The sequence below is a fragment of the Mastomys coucha genome, unplaced genomic scaffold (genome assembly GCF_008632895.1).
Source record: "Mastomys coucha isolate ucsf_1 unplaced genomic scaffold, UCSF_Mcou_1 pScaffold8, whole genome shotgun sequence".
NCBI lineage: Eukaryota > Metazoa > Chordata > Mammalia > Rodentia > Muridae > Mastomys > Mastomys coucha.
The window spans coordinates 53,670,738-53,678,333 of NW_022196914.1; the positions used below are offsets into that span (position 1 = coordinate 53,670,738).

Consider the following 7,596-nt stretch of genomic DNA (forward strand, 5'->3'; position numbering starts at 1 on the left):
TCTCTCTCTCTCTCTCTCTCTCTCTGCTTGCAGATCAGTATATAAGATTTCAGCCCCACACCACCTGCCCCCATACTTCTTCCCATATTGATAATGGACTAATCTCTGAGACTATAAGTGATCCTCTAATTTAATGTTTTTTAGGAATTTTCTTGGTCATGGTGTCTCATCACAGCAGTAGAACAGTAACTAAGACACTAAGGATGATGGATCTATCCTTAGGTATTTCTCAGCCAATTGTGTTTTATCTTTTGAGAACTCTCTGTTTAGTTTCCGTATCCCACTTTAAAATTGTCTTGTTTGTTTTTGATGTCCAGTTTTTTTTTTTTTTTTTTTTTTTTTTTTTTTTTTTTTTTTTTTTTTAGTCCTTCATGTATTTTATATAATGACTCCCTATAAGATTTATAAATGTGGGCTGGAGAGATGGCACAGTGGTTAAGAGCACTGACTGCTCTTCCAGAGGTCCTGAGTTCAATTCCCAACAACCAACGGTGGCTCACAACCATCTGTAATGGGATCTGACTCCCTCTTCTGGTGCGTCTGAAGACAGCTATAGTATACTCATACATAAAATCAATAAATCTTTTTTTAAAAAGAGAAAAAAGCTTTATAAATGCTAAATTTTTTTCCACTCTGTAAACTGTTGCTGCTTTGCACAAATGATACTATTCTTTGCCACACAGAGGCTTTTGACCTTCATTTCTTGCCTTTATTAATTGTGATCTTAGGGCCTGCGTTATCAGTGTTCTGTTTCAAAAGTCTTTTCTTGTGTCAAGAGTTGATGTCCATTCTCCTCCTCCTCTACAGTCAGACTCAAGGTACTTGGTCTTATGCTGAGGCCATCCAGGCTAACTAGTGCCACTTGTTGAAGATACTGAATTTACTGCAGTGGGGGGTTTTAATTTTTAAAAAAAAAAATCAGGTGTTCATATTTGTCTGAGCTTCTTTCTGTCTGGGCCTTCAATTCAGTTTCATTGACCAAAGTATTTGTTTTTGTGCTAATGCCATGCTTTTTTTTATATTACTAAAGCTCAAAATGCATAGTAATACAACCTGAAGTTTAGAATGGCGATACCTCCAGCAGGTCGTTTATTATTCAGTACTGTTTTAGATCTGCTGGGTTCTTTGTATTTTCATAATATGTTGAAAATTACATTATCAATTTCTATGAAGAGCTGTGCTATACCCATCATATATGTTGCATCATATATTACATATTATTTCATTAAAAATTTTCTGTTTCCTCATTACTATATCACAAAGAACATTTATTCATTTAACTGAGTATTTATTGAATGTCTAGTATTCTACCATGAGTTTTGACAAAATGCCTCTGGGAGATGGAACTATCTTCGTTTTCACAGAAAATCATTGATTTAAGAAAAGAACCCTGGGGCTGGAGAGATGGCTCAGCGGTTAAGAGCCTGACTGCTCTTCCGAAGGTCCTGAGTTCAAATCCCAGCAACCACATGGTGGCTCACAACCATCCATAATGTGATCAGATGCCCTCTTCTGGTGTGTCTGAAGACAGCTACAGTGTACTTACATATAGTAAATAAATAAATCTTAAAAAAAAAAAAAGATTTAAAAAAAAAAAAAGAAAAAAAAAAGAAAAGAACCCTGGACAAATTGCTGAGGATAAGTCTCTCTCCCTCTCCTTCCTCCTCCCCTTCTCCCCTCTCCCCTGTGCTCTTCTTCCCCCCCACACACCCCTTGCAAGTCTCAGGGAACACCATGAACATGACTTGGCCATCCCACTCATAACCCCCCACGGCAACAAGATCAAGTCATCCAAGAAGTTTACCACAGATGGGAGAAGGTCTCCACCCCTGCCTGAGAAACTATTACTATTTGGTGGCCTCTAGGGGGTGGGAAATCATGTTTTTCTGGAGGTGTTCCCACTGGTAAGTTGTCCATGTTCTTGCAGGCAACAAGAACTAGATTCAGTGAGAAGAAAAAGGGGGGTACTTATTGGGCTTGTATCAGGAGAGAAGATTTGGGATGGATGTGATCAAAAGATATTACATATATCTATGAAAATGGCTCTGGCTCTCTCTCTCTATATATATACACACATATATATACATATACATACATATATATATAATGTAAAAGAAAGGGGCCAGTAAGTTTGCTCAGTAACTAAAAGACGTGTGGTGACCTGAGTTTAATTCAGTCCCTGGGACCCACATGGTAGAAAGAGAGAGCCAATCCCTTCCAATTGTCTTCTGCCCTGTGTACATGCTATGGCATGTGTACACACACATAATGTAAAACAAGGACAAAAGGGAGGAAAGAGGCAAGAGGGAGGGAAAGAGAAGTACTTTAGAACAGCCAAGAATGCCCTGGATCCTGGTTTCTTTGTTTGCTAGTTTATAATCATGAGCAAGTAATTTAATTCGTCAATTTAATGTGGATGCAGACAGATGTTTTAAGTGCAATTTTTTCCTCAAAAAGATACACTGGAGCTTGTTCCCCAGCCTTGTTGAATGTGGCCTTTTCTGGACACTGAGCAGAGGTAACCAAGTTCAAAGGAGGTCATAAAGCAAGATCCCAGTATATCTGGTCTCTCAGGATAGAAAGAAGTCACACCAAGAAAGCACTACATGAGAGTGAAAGCAAAATTGCAGATGATGCTTCTATGACCTAAGGGTGGCCGGCAAATTCAGAAGCTAGAAGAGAGGCATGGGGCCGGCCCGTCTTCACAGCTCTTAGATCAGATAGAACAGGTGTGCGAACCAGAAAGGACCTCACACGGGCTAAACATGAGGGATACCACATGGTTCTGGTGTGGCTCTCCCAAGTAACCTTGTCTGTCTAGCAATTCTTGTCGCTGTCAACATTAGGTAAGCCGGATCCTATGTGCGTGAAGTTCACGTGGCTCCAGCTTGCGTGGCTTAACTGATCCTGAGTGTACTGTTTGTGATGATGGTCAGTGTTGCCGAGGGACCGGTGCAGGGAGTGGGGATCTCCTTTCACAGGCATCTGGCAGGTGCACTGCCTGCTCAGTTCTCCAGCTGTTGTTTTGTCTTGTTCCCTAAGTCCTGCTTCTCTCTCCAGCTTGACACTGACTTCCTCCTGGGAACTTCCTCTGCAATTCTGGACCTCAAGCAGAGTGCTGAGCCAACACACAGTGGGTTCTTACTAAGCACTGTAGAAGAAGTGTAACGTCCGATAGACGTTAATCAATCAGGTTAAAACATTTTATGTGAGACGGCACAAGGTAAAGCATGCAAGTTGGGTCCACGTGCTTCTCTCCCTTTCTCAGCTACCCTACCCACAGACTGCAATTGTTACTGGATTGTTGTGCTCAAGTGCACTTATTTTTAATTTTTTTCATACATATATTAAAAGGTAAAATTACAATTAATTTAGGTATGTTACTGTAGGGGGATTTCCCATAATTGTTTGATTAGCTAATAAAGACAAGAAACTAATCGCTGGGTGAAGATAAGGAAGCGGGTTTTCCAGTCCAAGAGAGGAAGAGGACAAGAAAGAAAGGAAGGGGTTTTTGGGGCAAGACAGTGAAGAGAGAGGACATGCAGGATGTAGGCCCAGAGGATGTTAGGCCTGGTGGTGGCCTCCGCCAACGGAAAAATTCCAACATAGAATAGCTGATGAGTTTAGGACAACAGATTCCCAGTCCAGTAGTTGTATCATCTGGTTGACTTTAAATATTAAGATTGTCTGGTGTTTTCCATTCAGTGGGCCAGTGAGAGGGTGTAGGCACATGGTGGCCATCATCAGAGTCCCTTGCATGGGGGTGGATGGATGATGGAATGCGAACAGTAGCTCTAGGCATTCTTAAGAAGGACACCCGCAGGGTGGCTTAGCAAAGCCAGCCAGAGGAACTGGCATTACACTGGGCAAGGAACAGACAGAGACTAGAGCGGCTTGGTAAAGCTAGCAGTGGGGACTGGGTGAGATCACCATTGTGGGCATCTAGCTGGAGCAAGCCTGGAATTATTTTAAAATTACACCTGCATGTTACTCTAAGACTCTGATGAGCCTTAACTTACCAGAGACCCCTGAGTGAACAACGTGGAGACAGGAATCGATGCAAAAGCAAGAGGAATTTTATTTAATCAATCATGCTGGGGTCACCTTGCACATGGGGAGAGGGCAACCCAACACAGCCCATCCAGCTAGCCTTTATACAGTTCTCAGAGCCGCTGCCATTAGGCACAATATGATTGGCAGAACAGTGTGACTTTTAAACCGATTGGTCTATAGGGAATGAGGTGGGTGGCCAATGGACTTGGAATATGTCTACCAGCCCTGGTAGTTGGTCCCTCCTTCCTGTAGTCTGAGGAATGTAATTAACTCCTCCCTTCTAGAGGAGAGAGGTCCAGTGGAATTTTCTAAAATTCCTGAGCTGACTTCTTCATTACCAGCAAAAGATTTCTCCCTTGTTATTGTTTTCTGCAGGGAAGAAGTTAGCCAAGAAACAACAACCCGTTTAAGCAGAAGTTCATTTAGTAAAATATAGTATGTACTCCAGAGAGAGACTGGAGTGAGTTGACCTTTAGGGAAATGGGTAGTAACCCATTGCATTCTGCACTGTAGACTTTAACGAAGTTCTTATGGATGTTTTTAAGTTAGGTACAGATTCAGGGTGGTAAGATGATCCTTTTGCCTTCCAAATTGTAGTAGACCAGATCTCCCTTTTAAGGTATTTCTTCCTATGAACCTCTTGAAAACCAGAGCTAAAGTACAAATGGCACAGTAATGAAACCAGAGTGTATGGGGAATGCAGACCCACCATTAGTGGGCATGTGTGGTATTGTGATAGAAGAGTGGCTCACGTCCAGACAGACCACACCAGGGCAAACAGTTCCATGTGAAGTTTATTGTAAGAGAAAAGGGCAAAGGTGGCAGTGAAGAAGAGGGGAAGAGAGAGAGAGAGAGAGAGAGAGAGAGAGAGAGAGAGAGAGAGATTTTATTTTTTATTTTGACAGTGATATAACTGCTCATAGGTAAAGGTGGGAGGTAAGCCGAGTGGATTCTGGAAATGTGTGGTGGTTGAGATGTGTGGGTTCCTGTCCCCGATGTATGATGTCAGAGTTTGGAGCCAATCTGCACTGCTGATACTCTGATGCCAACATGTGGTAGCTAAAAATTTCCAATTAGATTGAAAATTTTGATTGAATTATGTGGAATTTGGCTTGAGTGACACAATTTTGGTTAGGTCTGGTCAGCTGAGTGGAAATTCAGCCCAAACACTGGTCTCAAGGGTCAGTGAGATGGCTCAGGGGCTAGAGGCTCTTGCCACCCAATAGTACAAGCCTGACAATCTGGGTTCAGTTATTGTCACAATACAAAGGTAGAAGGAGGGTACTGATCTCACAAAGTTGTCCTCTTCCATATACACATCTTGATTTGTGTACCTCTCAATAATAATAATTAATTTAGAAACTAGTTTCCCATAGCTTCTTTCCCTAGTAAAACTGAATATAATGTAGCCATTGTCATTGTTTCTATATATAAACCCATATGTATTATATGATTTTATAGAGTTGCTTAGTGTCATAACTTATATCAGATATCTACACTGGGATAGTTAGGTGTCTCCAGGCTTTACCATTGTAAATAAAGATACAATGCACACTTTTGGGCATTTATTTTTGCATATGTTGGGAGTGATTCTGATTGGCTAAAGATTCAGATTTGTAATTGCCAGGGAACATTATAGTGATGCTCAGTGTGCTGGCTAGTTTTTTTGTGTCAACTCAACACAAGCTGGAGTTATCATAGAGAAAGGAGCCTCCCTTGAGGAAATGCCTCCATGAGATCCAGCAGTAAGGCATTTTCTAAACTAGTGATCAAGGATGGGAGGGCCCATTGTGGGTGGTACCATCCCTGGGCTGGTAGTCCTGGGTTCTATAAGAGAGCAAGCTGAGTAAGCCAGGAGAAGCAAGCCAGTAAGTAACATCCCTCCATGGCCTCTGCATCAGCTCCTGCTTCCTGACCTGCTTGAGTTCCAGTCCTGACTTCCTTTGGTGATGAACAGCAATGTAGAAGTAGAAGCTGAATAAACCCTTTCCTCCCCAACTTGCTTCTTGGTCATGATGTTTGTGCAGGAATAGACACTCTGACTAAGACAGTCAGTAAAGGACATTCAAGAATATTCAACTTGGGGAGGATCGCAGCCACCAAATTGAAGTTCAATCCCTTTGTAACTTCTGACCGAAGCAAGAACCACAAACAGCATTTCAATGCACCTTCTCACATTCAGAGGAAGATCAAGTCTTCCCCTCTTTCCAAAGAGCTGAGACAGAAGTATAATGTTCGAATGCCCATTCGAAAGGGTGATGAAGTTCAAGTTGTTCAAGGACACTACAAAGACCAGTAGATTGGCAAGGTAGTCCAAATGTACAGGAAGAAATACGTCTACATTGAACGAGTCCAGCGAGAGAAGGCTAATGGCACAACTGTCCATGTGGGCATCCACCCCAGCAAGGTGGTTATCACCAGGCTAAAGCTAAACCTGGACCACAAGAAGATCCTGGAGAGGAAAGCCAAGTTCCAATAAGTAGGAAAGGAGAAGGGCAAGTACAAGGAAGAAACAGTCGAGAAGATGCAGGAGTAGAGACATCTCATGCACGGCTTTCATTAAAGACTGCTTAAGTAAAAAAAAATAATAATAATAATATTCAACTTGTAGTATTAACTCTGTTACTCCTACTCTATGAAACTTCAAGCAGGTCACTTCAGGTCTCTGAAATTCTGTTACTTCCTTTGTTGGGGGAGAAAAAGGTACTATCCCAGTTTGTTAGTTTGTGAATATCCAAAAACAAAATAATGCATCATGGTTGTTTTATGCAAGTTTGGTGCATTTGGTCTGTGTATGCCCCCCTCATTCCTCATTGCTGGGTTTGGTTTTCTCCCCGTACCCCCACTGATTCTCTTTCTCCTCCTCCTCCTCCTCCTCCTCTTCTCCTAAGGTTTACAGGGATCAAACAAAGGATTCACTTAACACATGCACACCAAGGGCAAACACTCCACCACTGAGCTATAGTTTGTCTTTAATAGGAGTTTCTCCTTAGCTTCTTCATGGTCTGCTAAATTCCATTAAATGGCACGCAAATTTTTAGTAGTTGACTGGAACTGACTTCCTTTAAATATCTAACATGGAATTGAGTAGGAGAATATTATTGAAATTAAATAAACAAATGTATCATGTGGAAATAAATGTTTGGAAGGGTAAACTCAGTGTCTCATATGTGAATATATTTAGAAAAACATGAAAGTGGCTTACAATAATAAACGATACAGAACATCTGTAATCCCAGCACTGAATGGGGAAAATAGTACATAGTCAGTCCTTACGGCTATAATGGGATGTTTGTAACAGCTAACCTACAAGTGGAATTTGTATCAGAGTTCAGTCCAAAGATTGAGCAGCTCCACTGTTTGCTCTAGCAAGGGCAGTTGTCATGACAGAATTGTGTAATGAACAAACCACATACATCATGAGCCAGGAAGCAATGAGAAAGAAAACAGGCCAGAGTCCTACAACCAACCTTGCAATGAGCAAAGGGTCAAAAATGCTTGAGCATGACCCACAATATACCTTCAGTGAGCTAAGAACATGCT

At 41.6% G+C, this 7,596-nt stretch overlaps 1 pseudogene; it reads left to right on the plus strand.

Moving 5' to 3' along the window:
* LOC116083297 overlaps positions 1–6,589 on the plus strand; it is a 10,384-nt pseudogene extending 3,795 nt beyond the window's left edge.
* Positions 6,590–7,596: the final 1,007 nt, after the last annotated feature.